At 36.9% G+C, this 21,214-nt stretch overlaps 1 protein-coding gene across 1 annotated transcript in view; it reads left to right on the top strand.

Moving 5' to 3' along the window:
- Positions 1-21,214, top strand: part of si:ch211-190o19.1 — a 491,573-nt gene that overhangs the window by 69,985 nt on the left and 400,374 nt on the right. The gene's annotated exons all lie outside the window — the stretch shown is intronic.

Below are 21,214 nucleotides of genomic sequence, written 5' to 3'. Positions count from 1 at the left end.
TTATTTATAATTCCTAAAACCATTATTTATTTTATATACTGTTTTATCATTCCAAAAATTATATTTTGTATAATTTATTAAAAAAATAGTATATAGATTAATTTTTATTGGGTTTATTCTTTTCTAGTTGGTAAGTAAATGCTTAAGAATAATGTCTTAAATATTTATTTAATTTACTTTTATTTATATATATATATATATATATATATATATATATATATATATATATATATATATATATATATATATATAATTTTCTTTTTCTCCAAACATTTCCACGCACTAAAAATAAAGGATGAATAAAGTCGTTTCACTGCATTTCATAATAATACTAGTCATTGAAATGCACAGTTCCGGTTCTTGATGATGATTGGTTGAGGCGTGTTCAAAGACTCCATAAAATACTCTATAAAACATACCCTTGTGACCTTAAAACATAAGTATTACTGTGCGCCGCTGCATCAGTGTTGCTTGGAAACCATCTGCTAAACATCATTGAGGAAATCATAATCTTTTCCCCGAGAAATGATCACATTTTTTGTTGCTTTGTGTTCAGCTCCAAATAAAAAAACAATAAAGTAGATTAGAGGGCATACAGTATACTCTGCTGATGATTTGCAGATTGCTAGTTGTCCCGGTCAGACAATACTGTGAGCTGTCATGGGTTATTTATTCATCTATTAATTTTTATTTGATTTACTGTATAATCACTCATGCAGCTCACAGCGATGACTTGACTAATCTAATTTAATCTAATTTGATTTACAAATTTAATACAGTATAACTTCTCATGCAGTTATGACTTGACATTTAATCTAATTTAATTTACATACAGCTTTGCCATGCCAAATTGTAGACGTTTAATTTAAGTGAAGTAAATTAAATGCATTTAATTGAATCGAAATTGCATCATTTGAATGCACATTTATTAAAATAAACGCACATTTATTATAGTTTTCCACTGTCAATTTTCAAGTATTCAATTTACATCAAAGTTTACCCGTCACTTTTATTCCACGCAAAACAAACTCCAACACACACAAAACGCGTTACATGTTCAGTTCCTAGAGAAAATGTTTACATTAAACACATTTCTGCTTACATTACATTATAAATGTGCTCCATCACAATGCAAATGGCAATTAAGGTAAACAGTTGCCTCTCTGTTGGATGTTAACACATTTGCCAGCTCAAATACATTTCATTTGTGTAAAAACAGTGGCATATTGTCTGCCAGTTCCTGTCGAGATGGAAACAGATAATTTTCGAGCTTTCCATGTGAAATCCTCCAGTTCAGCATTAAAAGCATCTTCCTCTTCATATAATGTGCACCCGCCTCCTGTGACAGTCAATTTCTGCCTATTATTTTCCATCTCTAATGCTTTTGTTCCCTCTCAAACCCTTAACTCTGAATGCACAGCAGTCATTTTCCATTATGTAGTCTCTCATATAGAGAAATTAATGCACTGGCCAAAACGTGTAGGATTATTTCCTAAGAGGGAAAATCCGTTTCCAGGAAGTGCCATGCTGATTGACCGCCTGGTATTCGCCACTTTGTTAGAAGAAGAAACTGAGATTTTTCTCAGAACGCTTTCAATGAACAGCCAAAGCGCTTTAATCTTTTGCTTTTGATTAATGAAGTAAAAAACAAATGTATTATATTATGTACAATATCCAAACCTTAGACCAGGGATTTTCAAAGTCTAAGACAGTGGGCCTCCCTTTTGACACAACTTATCCATTGGCGCCCCCCTCCTCCCTAACACACACGTACACACACACTCACACACACACACACACACACAAAAAAAATTCTGGAGGTTTTCCTGCTACCTCATCATGCTTGGTTTCAGGTGTCGCCGAAGTTTAGCGGGTCTCATGCTGTCATTAGCCAAAATATCTTGACAAACCACACATAAAGGTCGTGGTTCATCAGCTAGATCAGTGGTTCCCAACCTTTTTCTTTGGGGCCCCCCCCCATGAACATATACAAACAATGGAGCCCCCTCACCATATAAATACACACGCACGCACACACATATGTACTGTCTATATATATATATATATATATATATATATATATATATATATATATATATATATATACTGTATGTGTGTGTTTGTGTAATATTAATATATAATATGTATAGAAAATATAAATTAATCACTTTTAACTTGTCTTGGCCTTCAATAAAACTAATCTTTGTCTAATCTTTTTCTTCGCCTCTGAAGAACCACTGCATTTACGTTTCTCTGCCATTTTTGTTTTGAATTTGCCTTTACGACGTGTTGGACAAGCACATTGCGTGAGCAAAATTTAAATAATTATTTAAAGGTATTTATTTTAATTATTTTTACTATTATGTTGGAATTTTAAGCATGTTTTGATTTTAAGTTTTTTTGTACTTGAAAATACATATATAATAGTAGGGCTGCTTGATTTTTTGGGAAAATCATAATAACGATTATTTTGGTCTTAATTGTAATCACGATTATTCAAAACGATTATCAGTTAAAGTAAAAATTATTTGCGCTCCTGAGAATTTTATTTTTTAGAAATATTTTTCAAAAAAATGTTTTTACAGAGCAAGGAATTTTAACAGTATTTCCTATAATATTTTTCTTCTAGGCTTATTTGTTTTATTTTAGCTAGAATAAAAACAGGTTTTAATATTTTGAAACCAATTTAACTTCAATATTATTAGCCCCCTTAAGCAATATATATTTTTGATTGTCTGCAGAATAAACTACTGTCATACAATGACTTGCCTTATTACCCTAATTAAGCCTTTGAACTGCACTTTAATCTGAATGTTTGTATTTTGAAAAATATCTAGTAAAATATTATGTACTGTCATCATAACAAAGATAAAAGAAATCAGTAATTAGAAACGAGACATCAAAACTAATATGTTCAGAAATAAGTAAAAAAAATCTTCTTTCCATTAAACAGAAATTGGGCTGGAAAAGGGTTGCTAATATTCAGGAGGGCTAATAATTCTGACTTCAAGTGTATACATACAGTTATTTCCACCTTGCAAAGGAAAGAGAAATAATTACAATAGAATAAAAATATTAAAAAGAAGAAACACTTTACAGCAGTCCTTCAGTCAAGACTAGTGAGGGATTTTGTCATTGTTTGATTAATGATAAAAACAGGCGGTAGCAGGAATATTTCTCGCTGTCTCTTTAATGGTTTCTCTTTCACGTCTTTTGATCCTCAACTCGTTTGTTTATTACACAAATGAGGGTTAATATAAATAATCACTAAACACCGCTTTTTTTACACCTATTTGACCATTAAAGCGCTCACGTTAATGACTTTAGATGTCTGCGCTCCGCTGCTCGTCTCAGTGTGCGAATGAGACCGAATGCTGACCGGCCGCATGCTTCTGACTGCGTGTGCTTGCTGCACACACAAATAAGCATGCGGTCTTTCGCGCTTTTAGAAGCAACAAACGTGAACAACTGGAAAGGGGGCGGTTTATGATGCAATAAACTTTATCTCGATTAATGCTTTTTTTATAATCGTTTGAAATCGAAACCGGATTTTCGATTAATTGTACAGCCCTATAAAATAGTGGAGCATTTTTATGCCCTTTTCTACCTCAACACTTATCCTCTCCCGCGCCCCCCTTGTGAACTGGACACCAGGTTGGGAACCACTGAGCTAGATCTGTCCACGTAAATCCCAAACTCAAATAATGATCATCATATCGTCGTCTCTTGGGTTTAAGCCCTGAACTTGAAGGCTTTAAATCGGGGGGTCTCAGAAACCGATCCATTGTATTAGCAGGCATATACCTGTATTGGCAGGCTTGCCAAACAGAAGCGACTTCACAGCTATGGCCTTCTGGGTAATAAAGGTTTTCTTATTTTTTACGTATTATTATTTTTAGCTTTGTTTAATTAAAAGGTTTAAAAACAATAAAAAATACATATAATAATTAAACTTAATGATTATATTTTTATTATATAATATTTTTTCCCGCGCCTCCCCTGACATTCTCTGGCGCCCCCCAGGGGAGGCGTGCTTCACACTTTGAAAACTTCTGTCTTAGACAAACAAGAAAAAAGATTGTGCTGCTTTGTTCACACTATTTGTTTAAAATGAGCTGAAATAACACAATTCTTGTCATTTCTTTGTTCAGTTTATTTGTTTTATGTTCAATCTACTTTTGTCAAACATTATCTTAATCATCATTATCTTCCACCCTTTACATAACTCCTTAACATTTCTGGTTTTGACTGTACTGTAATGATATGCACCTTTACTGAAGCTGCTTTGGAACTGTAACTATTGTGAAAAGCGCAACACAACACTATAATATTCTGGATAACACACAATTCCTTCATATCATCCCAACACAAATCGACTAAGTTAACTTAAAGTTTTAATAAATATAGGTTGATTGGACATAAAATAATTAAGCTGTCCCACAAAAAACTCAAGAATTGTGTTGATTCAGCTTTTTTTAAACAAGTAGTTTGAACTAGCGGTAAAATATTTGCTCCCACTTTATATTACAACCCAGGCTTATTGTGGAAACGTAGTCCCGCGGACGTTTCTGGAGACCGCAGAATACGTCCCGGCGAGTACGTACGGCTGCAGTTTTTGTTTTTGCGAATCTGCTGTTGTGCGCTTTTTCGCATCTCAAACGCCTCTCGCAAGTGCAGTTCACGACCGCGGTGTTCTCGCTTGAACCCACCAGAGGCCGCTGTCCGACTGACCGGATGATTGACTGCGCGACCGGCCAATCGGCTGACCCGCCCTCCTCCTTCCCTGAAACCAACCAATTTTAACGATTGACCTGCCTGCTCGCTTGCTTCCCTGAACCCGAGCAACAGTTTACAAAAGCCATCCAAAAAAAGAAAACCCCTGATTTAATTTTTTTTCTACCGCGTTTTTGGATTTCACCGCATTCTCACCCTGTTTCGAAACTCGTTCACTTAATTTTTGGGATTCTGTTTTTGTCTTACCTGATTGCTGGAACTGCTCTTCCCCGGACTCGAAACCGATTGCCGTGGTCAACTCCTCTCTGCATCTCGATTCTGCCGACGTACACGGTGAGCTGAGTAGACAAACGGGTTGCAGCGGGGAAGCCCTCCACAAGGATGTAAGCGGTCGACCCGCCGGCCGGCAAACGCGAAAGGGAACAGTGTCACACCGCCCCGCAGCGTTCGCTTGGGAAAAAAATAAATGCAGCCGTACGTACCTCCAGGGACGTAATCCGCTGTCTCCAGAAACATCCGCGGGACTATGTTTTCAGAATGAGCTTGGGTTGTTATATTAAGTGGCCTTAACTAATAAGTACTTACACAGGAATGAATAGTTTGTTACAGTGTACTTATTGTGTAAATACATATATTTATTGTGTACTTATGATTGATTAAATACCTGTATGTAATTACATCTGTAATTATTAACTTCTGTAATTACATTTGTAAATACACTGTTGACCATCCCTTACACCTTAACCCACCCTTAAACCTACCCATACCACCAAACCTGTCCATAACCCAACCGCTATCCCAACTCAAGAGCACCACAAGTGTTCTCAAATACATTATAAACACGGTAAGAACATAGTAGTTAAAGAAACCTAATATAAAGTGGGACCAAATATTTATTTTTACGTGAAGTACACTTGAATTTAATTTAACTTAGAGCATATATAAAGGGTCTTTTACCCACTGTGCACCGGTCAGCATGAGAACGAATGGTAAATGTGATTTTGGGAAAGGTCAGTGGTGATCTGCAGAGGCTCAACCATTCATCAATCCAGTCAAGGAAAACGCAATTTGCTAACAGCTTCCTAAAATAGCCCACAATCCGGTCTCTATTGAAAGGAAATGAAGGGAAAGTAAAATGTCTTATTTGTTGAATGGTACCTGAAATTGCATTTCTCTCATAAACCCTTATCAGTGGGGCGTTACTTCATGGTAAATTGGTCAATCTGTGTACAATGGTGACTTAAAGAGCAGCGGACAGTGCTGTTTTCACTCTCCCATGTCGGTGTTTGTGTGCAGGAGGTTCAGGTGACAGGACACATATTTTATCTCTCAGGGTTTTTCCTCGAATTCACCATAAGCATTATATTGCAGTTTGATGGAAAAATGAAACGGTTTCTGTGTGCTGCATTAACATAGACTGTTTTTTCATCATTGAGTAGTTGTAGATGTGAAGATAACACTGTAATTGTAACCATGGGGAGTGACACAAACAACTGAAGTTCGGATCCACGTGCAGGTTTATTAGAATCGTCAGGCAAGCAGTGGTCAATACAGGGGCAACCAGATGTCAAAATATCAGGCAGATGGTCAGAGGCAGGCAGCAAACAGAATTAAACAAATAAGCAAAGGATCCAAAACACGGCAAAGGCAGACGAAGGAAAACACGTTGTAATGTCACTAACAGTAAACAAGACAGCAATCTGAATGGGTGAGTGTGTGGTTTAAGTAGTGTGTGCAATCAGTCCCTGACAATCCTCAGGTGGTGCGAGTAATCAGTCTAGATGAGGAAGCATGTGTGAGTGTGACCGGAGTGCATGTATGAATATGTAGTCAATAAATGGCGGATTTGTAGTCCATGGTTATAGTTAGTGCAAACCAGCAATCTTATGGGTAGGCCCACACGGAATCTGCGCGCGCAGAATTCCGCAGATTTTCCTCAGATTTTCCACAGAATTCTGCAGATTTTTAGCCCATTATTAATTCTGTTTATTTACTTGAGTAAATGTGTAAATCTAAATTTATTCAGTTTTTATTCAGTAATTTATTACTTTTTATTTCATATATTAAGGTTTTAGTTATAACACTCCACTGGATACCCCCAAAATAATTCCACAGAAATCCGCAGATTTTTACCAAAATTCTCAGCAGAAATAGCTAAAAACGTCCGCAGATTCTGTCTTGCCCTGCTTATGGGATATGATCGCTGGTAATCGTGACAGTAATCTGGAATACTCCTCCTTATCTGCTTGTGTTCAGCTGTTTTGCTTCACTCAGCAACACTCGAATCCCACATGACGTCACAGCACTGATCAACAACAGAGATGCTTTTTACTACCAGCATTTGATTTCTTTTTTCCTGAAGGACTGCACAACAAAAGCTGAAAATTTATAGTTGACCGGACACACACAAACTAATGGCTTTTCCTGCTTAATCAAATTACTTACTTAAAACAAGTAGAAACAGCACCATTTTTTAGGGTTTTATTTTTAGGAGAACTTGATTGGATTGTTTAATCTACTTAAATTTGTAAAAATTGAGTTAACTTAATTGATCTGTGTTGAGACAACATAATGCAATTGTGTCGAACCCAGGAATTTTTTCGGCCCAATCCCAATTATACCCCTTATCCCTTACCCCTACCCCTTGTTTTGCATGTACCCATGAAGGGGTAGTGGTGTCCCAATTCTCTTTAGCTTGAAGGCAAAGGGCTAAGGGCAAGGGGTATACACCCCTTCAAACGAAGAATTTTTAGGACCACACTCGAAACCAAGGGGTAAGAAAAAATACACCCAGAATACACCAGCCACAGCTGAACCCGGAGGTAAAGAGATCCACAAATTAGTATTTTTTTTTGTCATTATTACGAATTTTTACAGCAAACAAGCACATGTTTTAATGTATTCATAACCGCGTTCATGTTTTACCATCACGCTTAAAAAAAATGCTAAAATAAAAACAGCTAAATTTTGCGATCTGTAATCCCTAATAATAACTTCTGTATAGTCGTCCCACAACATTCTGACACTCAGTGACACTGGAATACCCTGTCAGAAAAGTCTAGTGGCTGGGAATGAGCTTTTTACAGTGTCTGCTATAATGTTAATTTTGTTTTTGGTGTGTTTACATTGATCAATATGGCCACTATGTAAATAAACAGTACAGTATATCGTTATGATAACTTATGGTATGCCTTCAGTGATTTCCTGAAGATAAATACCAAAAAAATAGCACAACTGGAATAACTACAGCAGTCATCATCGACTAATCTCGTATGAAGCAAGAGATCATGATGACATATGATGACGTGTACAGGTGCTGTAGTGCTGTCCCAATTCTTAGGGGTAAATTTTGAAGCCCTTCCCCTTAACCCTAGGTTCTAAGGGGGTAGGGGTACGAAAATAGAATTGGGATTGGGCCTTAGTGTACACTCAAAAAATAACTTTTTTGCTGGTTGTTTAAACTACTTATTTAAAATAAGTTGAGACAACACAATTCTTATGGGGTTTTTAGGACATCTAAAGGCCTGTTATTTTTTTATAATCCTGAATGCTTGTAGCTTGTCAAACTGCATGAACATGGCTCCCATGTCACACTGTAAGATCTCAGCTATCATAAAGTCATTTAAAGCATTTATAGAGAAATACATAATCAGTACCTGAGGTGAACATGGTCATGGAATTGTATACTGTGGGTTGGCAATGAAGTGGAAATAGAAACGGTTTCTAAAATTGAAATTTTGCGGAAAATATCAAACAATTCTTAAATCAAGGAGCATTTTACTAGAAAAAGAAAAAAAAAATTTCAGAAGTAATGTTATGTTTTTTTTTTTTACTAAAACAAGTAATTTAAGCATGCTTTTGTTTCAAATAAGATTTTCAACATACTCCATTGGCTGATTATTTTGCTTCTGTTAAGGAAAACACACTTAATTTTGACATTTCTGAAAACCTTTTACTTTTGTTTGTCAAAAAAATGCTTCTTGTTTTAAATTTTATATATATATATATATATATATATATATATATATATATATATATATATATATATATATATATATATATATATATATATATATATTTGGACTAGAAAGAAGAAAATTGGTAAAGCATGTTTGTAGGTATAAGGCTACAAGGACACAAGAAGTAATGTTGTATCAGTGGTAAAGATCAATTGTTACATTTAATCAGTCATACAATGGAGACTATGCACTGTTTTTACATTTGAAAATTCATTTTTAAGATTCCCCAGAAAAAAAATACAGCACTGTTCACCTTATTTTAATCTTTGATCTACTGTATATTATCAATGCTTGCAATTAGTTTATTTTATTCAAATGCTTTCTCCTACCGAGTAATCCCAGTCAATCTATGATCTATTTCAAAACAGAGCTACACTAGTAAAACTGTTCATATCACAATAGATTTCACAGAATAACAAAATAAGTCAGATTTCTAATAGTTTGACACCAAGTGCTTCTGTAGGGTGGACTTGTTGTTAGGCTGTGTTGCATGTAAATTGAGCAAAATAAATAAAACGGTTTCAGGAGTCAATACAAATTCAAAACACGTCCTTTATCAGGACATTGTGTGTACAAAACAAACCAACCCTCCGTTAAAAAGAGCAGTTCATTACTAGAGGCTGGGCAGGTGGGTTTTGTAGGTGTGCTGTGTTATTGCATAATCTTACACCGTGTTTACACTGAACGCTGTCTTTTTGTACAGCGAGTTCCCCACAGTAAAAGTGACCAATGCAATCTCAATTTTTTTCTCCACAGTCTGGCCATTTTCCTCTGACATCTGGCATCAACAAGGCTTTTGCGCCCATAGAACTGCCGCTCACTGGATATTTTTTTCCTTTTCAGACCATTCTCTGTAAATTCTAGAGATGGTTGTGCGTGAAAATCCCAGTAGATCAGCAGTTTCTGAAATACTTAGACCAGCCGTCTGGCACCAACCACCATGCCACATTCAAAGTCACTTAAATCATCTCTCTTCCCCATTCTGATGCTCGCTTTGAACTGCAGCAGATCTTGACCATGTCTACATGCCTAAATGCATTGAGTTGCTGCCATGTGATTGGCTGGTTAGAAATTTGCGTTAACAAGCAGTTGGACAGGTGTACCTAATAATGTGGCCAGTGAGTCTACAGTACTGTGCAAAAGGCTGAGGCCAACGATTTGCCAATTTTATTGACCAAAAAGTTTGGATTTTAGGTATACAGTGAAACAGATGCAGATAAATATATACAAAAGACCATACACACACACAAACAGCAATCTTTATGGGGACTTTTCATAGAAATATTAATTTTTATACTTTTCAGACTATTTTCTATTCCCTAACCATCTCTAAAAAAGAAATCTTCATTTTTATATTTTAAAATACTTAATTCTGTGTGATTTATAAGCTGGTTTCCTCATGGAGACCATCAAAAAATTCACACAAGGTCAAAATGAACTGTTTCTGCTATATGGGGACATTTGGTCCCCAAGATGTAAGGAATACAAGATGTACACACATACAAGGTCATTTAATTTTTGATTTTTTTTTTTATCACCCTACCTCAAACCTATTCCCAAACTGAACCCTCACAGGACACATTCTGTTTATTTCCTTTCTTAAAAAAAATAAATAAGTAAATAAATAAATCTCATCCAGTTTTATTTATAAGCATTTTGAAAATGTGGAAGTGGTCAGTGTGCTCAAGTCACAATTTTTCTAGCAAAACACCTGACATTATACAGATTTGTGTCCTGATATTTCTCTCTCTCTCTCTCTCTCTCTCTCTCTCTCTCACACACACACACACACACACATATATAGTTCCCCTCTTGTTCTTCACCAGAGGCTTTTTCGCTTGATTTGAACATGATTTAAGGCATGTCTAACAGGGGACCTGAAAAATGTTCCATCACTAATAAATAAATTAGTAGGTGTGTAATGACACCAAGGTCCCCTCTTAGGCAAGTGAACACAAACCTCACACGAGCACTATTTAGTTTATGAGCTCCCTTGGCATAATTGTATAATTTTCCAAATATGAATCCTCTAACAAATATGATTTCACTGCTCCGTGTTTGTCATCTTAATCATAATAACTAATAAAACATTCACAATCTAGTGTTTTCCACAGGGAATGGTGTGATGCATTAAAACCTGTGTGTGCTTTTCAGCATTCACCATCCCATTTGGACATGAATATTGCAAACAGTGCTGCAAATGCAAGAATTTAACAGCAAATATAATGGTGAGCTATGATTTTTGGGGATCCAGTACGGTATATACAGTGGGGAAAATAAGTATTGAACACGTTATGTTTTTTAATGGGATTCATATTTCTAAAGGAGCTGTTAACATGAAATTGAACCGGATGTGAATTTCTCACAGACTTCAAGAGTGTCAAAATCTGAGAACCAAATCTGAGCTTTACTTTGTATTCTCTATTGGATTCAGGTCAGGTGATTGGCTGGGCCATTCTACAACTTGATTGTCTTTCTCTGAAAGCATTTAAAAGTTTCCTTGGCTGTTTTAGATCATTGTCTCGCTGAAATGTGCACCCTGGTTTCATCTTCATCCTCCTGCTAGATGTTGGACTGAAGCAGCTAATATTCGTTTACAATGAGGAAGTAGAGAGGGATGCTGAAGAACTACAGAGAGATTTCAGCTGCTTCCTGGTCTTTCCACGTCTTTATACACATCCCTTTCTTCATGTGTTCAATACCTTTTTCCTGTGTAAGTTTATTTCATTTTACAGAACTTCATTTGTAAACTAATTAGATTTGTTTTCTTTGATATATGAACTTCTTTGCTTGTTATCAACATCTTGTGAAAATTTCAAGTCAACAGCACCTTTACAAATATGTTTTCTGAGAAAAATGTTTACGTGTTCAATACCTCCCCTCTCTGCTATGGCACAATGTAGAAATTAACTTTTTTTTTTTTTTCTTCAGTTCACTCTTTTGATACTAAATATCAGGATTGTTGCATTAGATCGAAATCTGAGAACATTTCTGAGCATTTTACATTCATCTGTACTGAACTGAAAAAAATAGTTTGCCTAAAACTGAAAATATCTCTCATCATTTACTCAACCTTCTGTTGAAAAAAAAACTGAAAACCTGCAAGCATTGACCTCCATAGTACTTGTTTTTTCCCCCACTGTGGAAGTAAATGCTTACAGATTTCCAGCATTCTTCAAAATATCTTCTCGTGTTCAACAGAAAAAGGAATAAAGGATAAAAGGATTTTTTAGGGTGAACCATCTTTTTCACATAATATTTAGCCGAAAATAGAGAATAAAAATGATCTAAAAATGTTTTTGAAGACTGGTTCATTATGGTTTCATCATGTTTAATCTACTTAATTTCCATTGAGACCACATGAATATTGTGCTATTTGTGTCGACTAAAACAGAGCATGGGGTCTGTAGCTCTCAGTATGCTTTGTTTAGAGCTTAAAAAGGAGAGTGGGTGTTGAATTTAAAGTCAGCATTCAGTTTGATCACTTCCTGTGGTTTGGAATATACAGAAAAAATGAACAGTGTGAACAGAATATTTTCGTATTTAATTTTTTGAGCAATGGCTGTTTGGCATTCTGCAGTGTGCAGGATTTGTTATAAGGCGTGTAGATGCTTTTAATGTGTGACCCTGGACCACAAAATCAGTCTCAAGCATCAATTATTTGTAATAAATTAACAAATTTTGTAAATTTATGCTTCGTCTGAAAGATGTATAAATAATCTTTCCAATACTTTTCTATTAATGCCAAATTTAGCGTATTAAAAAAGTGTGGAAAAATGAAATCTGAGGGTTTAAAAACTAATGTAAATCCTGATAAAATCATCTTTTTCCAAATTAATTTCTAGTGATGCAAATTACTAATCAGAAATTGAGTTTTGACATATTTATGGTTAAAAATTGACAAAATATTCGGTCACAATATTTTCCTGTACAATTCACGCAATTAACAAACCATTACCAAAGCCTTAACTAAGACTGTTAGCTTAATAAACTACTAATTTGCTGCTTATTAATAGTTAGTAATATAGTAGTTGGGATTGACGTTGTACCCAAGCATTGTGGGACGTTGCATTTTGTTGGAAAAATGAAAATCGAGTTAAAGTCAGAACCCAACGTCAGGACGACGTTAATGTCCAAGGTCAAATAAATGTTGCATTTTGGTCACTTTCCAACACAACCTAAAAACAACCAAATATCAACGTCTAATGATGTTACAGCTCGATGTTGTGTGGACATTAACACTATGATGTTTATCAGACGTTGGTTTTGGTCGCTACCTGTGGAATAATTGTCAGTGTTTGACGTCTGTATTACGTTGGTTTAAGATGTTGGCTCAACATTGGATTTTCGTCACTTTCCAACACAACCTAAAATCAACCAATTATCAACCTCTAATGATCTTACAACTTGTTGTGTGAACGTTTCCAATGTGACGTCTATCAGATGTTGGATTTTAGTTGCCATACCTGACGAATAAATGTCAATATTTGACATCAATATGATGCTGGTTTTGGATGTTGCCTCGACGTTAAATTTTGGTCACATTCCAACACAATCTAAAATCAACCAAATATCAACGTCTAGTGATGTTACAGCTTGATGTTATGTGTACGTTACCACCATGGTGTCAATCAGATGTTTTATTTTGGTTGCTATATCTGACAAATAAATGTCAGTATTTGGCATCAATATGATGTTAGCCCGACGTTGCATTTTGGTCACTTTCCAACACAACCTAAAATCAACCAAATATCAACGTGTAATGATGTTACAACTTGATGTTGTTTGGACGTTTCCAATATGACGTCTATCAGATGTTGGATTTTAGTTGCCATTGATGTCAATATGATGTTGGTCTAAGATGTTGGTTCAACGTTGCATTTTGGTCACTTTCCAACACAACGTAAAATCAACAAAATATCAATGTCATGTTGTTATTGGACATCAAAATTACATTGTCCTTAAACTCTTGCAAACTAAATCTAACCTAATATGAGCATCTTATAAAATTGTCTTTCTGCTGGGATAAGACCATAGTTTATTAGTGCTAATAAACAGTTATTATTTTAATAATAGGCAGGTAATACGACAGTAGTAGTAAGATGTGTAAATTGTTACTTAAACTTAGTTAAGTGTTATCAAATATTCTAATGGGAAATGATCCACTTAATATTTCAATGATTTTTGGCATAAATAAAAATCTATAATTTTAACCCATACAATGTATGTAAAATTTTTGGCTATTGCTAAAATGTACTTGTGTCCAGTTTTTTGTTTTGTGGTTCAGGGTCAGTACATGGTGTCATTTACAAAAAGGTTTCGTACATCTGAAGATATATACCATGTGCATTTAGAATATGATCACTTACGAATAATTTTATTTAAGTACATTGAATTTAAGTGGACACTATTGTCAACAGAGTGTTTTCTACAGGTGGTTTGTCAAGCCCACTCACCTGTGTGAAGCTCACTACATACTGTAAACGCACATTTTTTCCCTTTTTTTTTAATAGAGAGAGTAGAGTGTTTTTACACGTTTTCTACAACCCACTCACCAGTTTTGATGTACACTACCTGACGAACGTCTTGTTGCCTATCCACGTTTTAGGAAAAACAAATATCTTGACTTCTAGTTCATTTGGTATCAGAAGTGGCGTATATGAAAGGCAAAGGCCTCTAGATTACGCTTATTTTGCCAAAATAAAATGTGATCATGCCTTGATTTTTAATTATTTCATTATGAGAGTAAGGTCTGACTTTGCTAAGACAAAAGTCTTGACACTTAACAGAAATAATGTCCAGTATAGAATATAAAGTCATGCTGCAGTGGAAACAAAGCTAATATTGTGTATGACTCCCATGAGCTTGGAGGACTGCACTCATACATCTCTGCAATGACTCAAATAACCTATTAATAAAGTCATCTGGAATGGCAAAGCGTTTTTGAAGGACTCCCAGAGTTCATCAAGAGTCTTTGCATTCATCTTCAATGCCTCCTTCTGCATCTCACCCCAGACATGCTCAATAATGTTCATATCTGGTGACTGGGCTGGCCAATCCTGGAGCACCTTGACCTTCTTTGCTTTCAGGAGCTTTGATGTGGAGGCTGAAGTATGAGATGGAGCGCTATCCTGCTGAAGAATTTGCCCTCTCCTGTGGTTTGTAATGTAATGGGCAGCACAAATGTCTTGATACCTCAGGCTGTTGATGTTGTCATCCACTCTACAAATCTCTCGCACGCCCCCCTACTGAATGTAAACCCAAACCATGATTTTTCCTTGACCAAACTTGACTGGTTTCTGCAAGAATCTTGGGTCCATGCGGGTTCCAGTAGGTCTTCTGCAGTATTTGTGATGATTGGGATGCAGCTCAACAGATGATTCATCAGAAAAATCGACCTTCTGACACCTTTCCAAATCATCAACTAGAAGTCAAGTTATTATTTGTTGCTCTTACAACTGGGATCAACAACAAGACTTTTGTCAGGCAGTGTATATCTTTATAGTATGTGATCTTAGCTTAATATTGTGATGATTTTTGGCATAAAAGAAAAACTGATTATTTAGACTCGTATAATGTATTTTTGGCTATTGACATTGGCCAAAAATACCTCTGCGACAAACGTAAGATGGTTTTTGTGATCTATGGTCAGGTATACTGTCTAAATACACAAAAAGATGACACACGTGTGAGCTATAAACCATGTTCACTTCAGAATATGTTGCTTACAAATAATTGCATTGAATTGCATTAAATTAACATTGCAGTGAATAAAACTGATGGGAAAGCGCAAGTCTTGCTGATGTTTTCACTGGTCATTGTCCTCTACTTTGACATTGAGAGTTTGTATACAGCAGATTTGGACATATTGAAAAAGGACAAATGACGCTCACAACCTCGTGTGCCCTGAGAGAGATTCGGAGAGAGAGAGAGATTGTCAGTAAACAGAGTAAGCATAGGGGTCCAGCCGGCAAAATTGAAGAGGGGGGGGGCATGTTGACAAGAGATAAAGAGTGAAATGGCATGGTGTTGAAACTGGTTTGTCAGGTCTGTGTCTGGTAAATGTCTTACATACTGGTTATAGCTCTACAAATGAGTGACTAAACTCTAAATAAACTCTAGGATGGCTGTGACCAAAAACACTGCTCAGAGCCTGTTGATGATGTGTCAACAGTGAGTTCATACGTTGTTGGTTCAGTCTAATAAAAGGTTTTTAAAAGAAGAATGATATGTGCACTTGCGATGCCGCTGTGATCTGTAGGTTTGCTGGAGAATGCCTGTGTGCCAGAAAGGTGCAGTGTTGCATTCCTTCAGTGGTGTTATAGAGTCCAAAGTGCAAGAGTGACCATTTAATGGAATTATCCTGCAGTTGAGCCTTTCTTAAAGGTCGTTCTGGATCAGTTCAAGCGTAGTATTTCCAAACATAAAGAGGATTTGGTCTGTGTGCTTTTTAGCAACACATGATCAATCTCTCTAGTACAGACAACAATGTTGATCTATGAACAATGACTGAAAATGCTGTATTTCACATGCCAGGCCGGCAGTGCTGGGCGATTTGGCCTAAAATCAAATTCTCGATTAATTGAAAGTTTTAGCCCAATTAAGATTATTCATTCATTCATTTTCTTGTCGGCTTAGTCCCTTTATTAATCCAGGGTCGCCACAGCGGAATGAACCACCAACTTATCCAGCACGTTTTTACATAGCGGATGCCCTTCCAGCAGCAACTGATCCACACATCCACACACACTCATTCACACTTTTAGCGTACCCAATTCACCTGTACTGCATGTCTTTGGACTGTGGGGGAAACCGGAACACCCGACGGAAACTCAGCCGAACGCAGGGGCAACATGCAAACTCCACACAGAAACAATGTGGTTTGTTTAAATTGCACCCATACTAATAGTTTGTAACCACTTAGTTAATCCAATGAATCCTTTTGTCAGTGCACTGCTGTGGAACTAACAGTGATGAACTGCACTGCATGTTTAAGTTAAGATCTTTTAACATGACACGGCATCTTAAAACAGGGCGCTCATGTGCATGGGCTTTGAAGAATGTGAGATGCAAGTAGAGGTCTTTATTCCCGCGGGAGCCACGGGACCCGACCAGATTTCTGCGGCGTGGGAATAAATTTCCGAATAAATCGCGGGAGTGATCGGTTACTGGTTTAATATGGGACAGGAGCGGGCTATCTAGCAATATCGCGCCCGACTCCCGAGCGCCACGCGTATGTATTAGGGGTGTCAAAATTAATCGTTTCTTTGATGCACCGCGATGCAGATGCAGACAATTCGGTATCAGTTCAGTAATAATCATAACCGGTTTTTACTGACGTCATTTACCTCATATGCGCTCTGTCGCGAGGGAGACGATCGCGAGTATTTACAACGCTCTAACAACTTAATACTCATGAACTGTGCACAATTTCACTGTGTGTTTGAGAATGAAAGTAGCCTACTCCATTTCTCTCTCTCTCTCTCTCTCTCTCTCTCTCTCTCTCTCTCTCTCTCTCGCTCTGTCTCTGTCTCTCTCTCTCTCACACACACACAGTGGCCCATTTGACCTGCTGGCGTGGCTTTTCTTCTCCTCTCGGCTGTTTTACAGCGTTACTTTTGGATACAGAAACGAGCGCGTGTCTGCAGAGTTTTCTCCACCGTGTCTATCATAGATCAGCTGTGAGATCGCCGCTGCCGCCTGCCGCTTATCATTCATCTGAAGAGCATTCTGATCTCAAGAGCCAATCGCAACCCAATCAATCCCAGTCAAAGAGGTGTAAGAGAACTAGACAATATCAGCAATTGAGCTGGACATTTATATTTGTTTATATTATTTGCTTAATGCTTGTTTTTTTCAAAGTTACAGTTTATATATCTGACTTTGTATTAAATGACACAATTGTATTACAAATAATAACCTATATAAATATAAATATATTCATACATTTTAATACAAGAGCAGCTGCTGTGAAAAAAATATAAAAGCATCGTCAATGCACCGTGATGCACCAAAATATCGAATTGAACCGAATCGATGGCATGATAATCGTAACCGAACCGAACCGTGAGACTAGTGTAGGTTCACAGCTCTAGTATGTATGTGTGTAAATGAAATAGCGCGATGCTGTGTTTAGCTTGTTTGTTGCTGTGTGTATGTGTGTTTGTGTGTATGCGCGCACGAATGATAGAGAGAGAGCTTTGTCGGTGCTTGGTGCTTATGTGTGTGTGTGTTAGTGCGCGCGAATGAGAGAGAGAGAGAGATTTTTCTGTGTGTGTGTGCTTGGTGCTATGTTTGTGTGTGTTTTTACAGACCGCTTGTTATAGGCTGTCTGTACTCTGGGGGGTTTTCGGTTTTGTTCTCCCCATGCTCTTTCCAGCCGGATCTAGCGGGATCGGGCGCGGCGGGTAGAAAACGGGGCGGGTCGGGCAGCGGGACAACAAATGCTTAATATAAGCGGGAGCGGTCGGGTTCGGGCTAAAACCTGGTGGGTGCGGGCGGTCCCGCGCAGATCTCTAGATGCAAGCGTAAAGGTTCACTCACTTTTTAAAGAAACATCAACTAATTGCTTTTAGCGGTGTATTATTAGATATAGCCATTTGATTGAATATTGCACTGCAAAGTCTATAACTAAGCAATTGAGAAGCTGCATGTGGGATAGTGAACATCGCATGTTAACAGATTTTTGGTAACACTTTATTTTAAGGTACAATTCTCTGTATTAATAAACCATTAACTATGACGTTTAGCTTAATAAACTCCTAATTTGCTGTTTATTAATAGTTATTAGGGAAGTAGTTTGGGATTAGGTATTGAGTAGGATTGGGGACTTAGAATAAAATCATGCAGAATATGTACTTTAAGTATTATTAAAACAGGCAATATATTGACAATACACAGGTAATAAGCTGCTATAGTTGATGTGAAATCTTGACACTTAGCGGCACGGTGCTCCAGTTTCCCCAACAGTCCAAAGTCATGCTGTGCAGATGAATTGGATCTAAATTGACTAGTGTATCAGTGTGTGTTAATGTGAGTGTGTATGAATGTTTCCAGCCGCACATCCCTTTTTAGCTGCATAAAACATGCAGGAATAGGTGGCGGTTCATTCCACTGGGGTGATCTCTAATAAATAAGGGACTAAGCTGAAAGATAATCAATATACGAATGAATGCACTTGGCACTGAGTGTGTGGACTAAAATCCTGCAACACTTTGTTTCATGTTAAGATTAAAATCCTATAATGCATGACAATCCGTCACTTATCACTTACAATCTTTTCCCTGCTAAAGCGTAATGTCAGTATTCTGCTACTGTTTTGAGTATTCTCGTCTCCAAATGCGTGTCTGTTTTGTCATTGTACGGTACAGTACATACCCAAGGGTTATAGTTGGGTTATAAATTGGCTTAACCGACCCATTTAATGAAGCGTCTATTAATGTTTACGGTCTCTGTAAATCTAAAGCTAGTGAAGTGCGGAAAAGCCCGCTGACCTGTTTGCCCTGGATGTTGAAGTGAGTCAGGAGTGGAATATAATTGGTCTGCAATTATGAAATCCAGATCAAACAAGATGTTAACGTTTAAACCATGGGTGGAGGCATTTCTTTTAAAGTCCTCGTTAAATAAGCAGCTGCTTATGTACCTGTAGATCTGTGATTATTGTGATTTGACATATTTGCAGACACGATTATATAATCTCCTGTGAATTTTTTTTTTTTTTTTTTGTATTTCTTCTTTTAAATATTTCCCAATAAACAGAGCAAGACATTTTTTACAGTATTTCCTATGCTTTTTTTTTTCTGGAGAAAATCTTTTTTTATTTTGGCTACAATTTATATATATATATATATATATTTATTTTCTTTTTTTTTCTTTTTTTTTTTTTTCCCAGATAGTCTAGAGAATTCATTCATCATTATACAACAATTTACCTAAGTATCTTAACCTGCCTGATTAACCTTGTTAGGCCTTTAAATGTCACTTTAAGCTGAATACTAGTGTTGAAAAATATCCAGTAAAAGATTATGTACTGTCATCAAGGCAAAGATCAAATATTATTTATTAGAAATAAGTTAGTTAAAACTATTATGTTTATAAATGGGTTGAAAATAAACTTACGTTAAAGAAAAATTGGGGGAAGAAAATACAGAAGGACTAATAATTTGAGTAGGCTCCGACTGCAGACTGCAAGACATTGGCGTAACATGAAAGGGCGTAACTTGTAGTATAAGTGTAACTAAGTTATGGAGACCAACATTTCAAAACTATGTTGTTAGAAATATGGCGCAGTACACCAGTTATTAACATCTAAATCTACTCCACACCTAAACCCAACCATCACAGTTATTAACGTGTACACCTACCCCAACCCTAAACCCAACCATCACAGTTATTAACGTCTACACCTTCCCCAACCCTAAACCCAACCATCACAGTTATTAACATCTACACCTTCTACAACCCTAAACCCAACCATCACAGTTATTAACGTCTACACCTTCCCCAACCTTAAACCCAACCATCACAGTTATTAACGTCTACACCTTCCCTAACCCTAAACCCAACCATCACAGTTATTAACGTCTACACCTTCCCCAACCTTAAACCCAACCATCACAGTTATTAACGTCTACACCTTCCCTAACCCTAAACCCAACCATCACAGTTATTAACGTCTACACCTTCCCCAACCCTAAACCCAACCATCACAGTTATTAACGTCTACACCTTCCCCAACCTTAAACCCAACCATCACAGTTATTAACGTCTACACCTTCCCCAACCTTAAACCCAACCCTCATGGTTATTAACGTCTATATCTACACCAATCCTTAACACAACCATCATAGTTATTTACGTCTTCACCTACCCCAACCCTAAACCCAACCATCACAGTTATTAACATCTACACCTTCCCCAACCCTAAACCCAACCATCACAGTTATTAACGTCTACACCTTCCCCAACCCTAAACCCAACCATCACAGTTATTAACATCTACACCTTCCCCAACCCTAAACCCAACCATCACAGTTATTAACGTCTACACCTTCCCCAACCTTAAACCCAACCATCACAGTTATTAACGTCTACACCTGCCCCAACCCTAAACCCAACCATCACAGTTATTAACGTCTACACCTTCCCCAACCCTAAACCCAACCATCACAGTTATTAACGTCTACACCTTCCCCAACCTTAAACCCAACCATCACAGTTATTAACGTCTACACCTTCCCCAACCTTAAACCCAACCCTCATGGTTATTAACGTCTATATCTACACCAATCCTTAACACAACCATCATAGTTATTTACGTCTTCACCTACCCCAACCCTAAACCCAACCATCACAGTTATTAACATCTACACCTACCCCAACCCTAAACCCAACCATCACAGTTATTAACATCTACACCTTCCCCAACCCTAAACCCAACCATCACAGTTATTAACGTCTAC

This window comes from Danio rerio, chromosome 3, assembly GCF_052040795.2.
Source record: "Danio rerio strain M-AB ecotype USA chromosome 3, GRCz13ab, whole genome shotgun sequence".
In the NCBI taxonomy this organism is placed as follows: Eukaryota; Metazoa; Chordata; class Actinopteri; order Cypriniformes; family Danionidae; genus Danio; species Danio rerio.
This window is presented reverse-complemented; position numbering and strand designations above follow the sequence as displayed.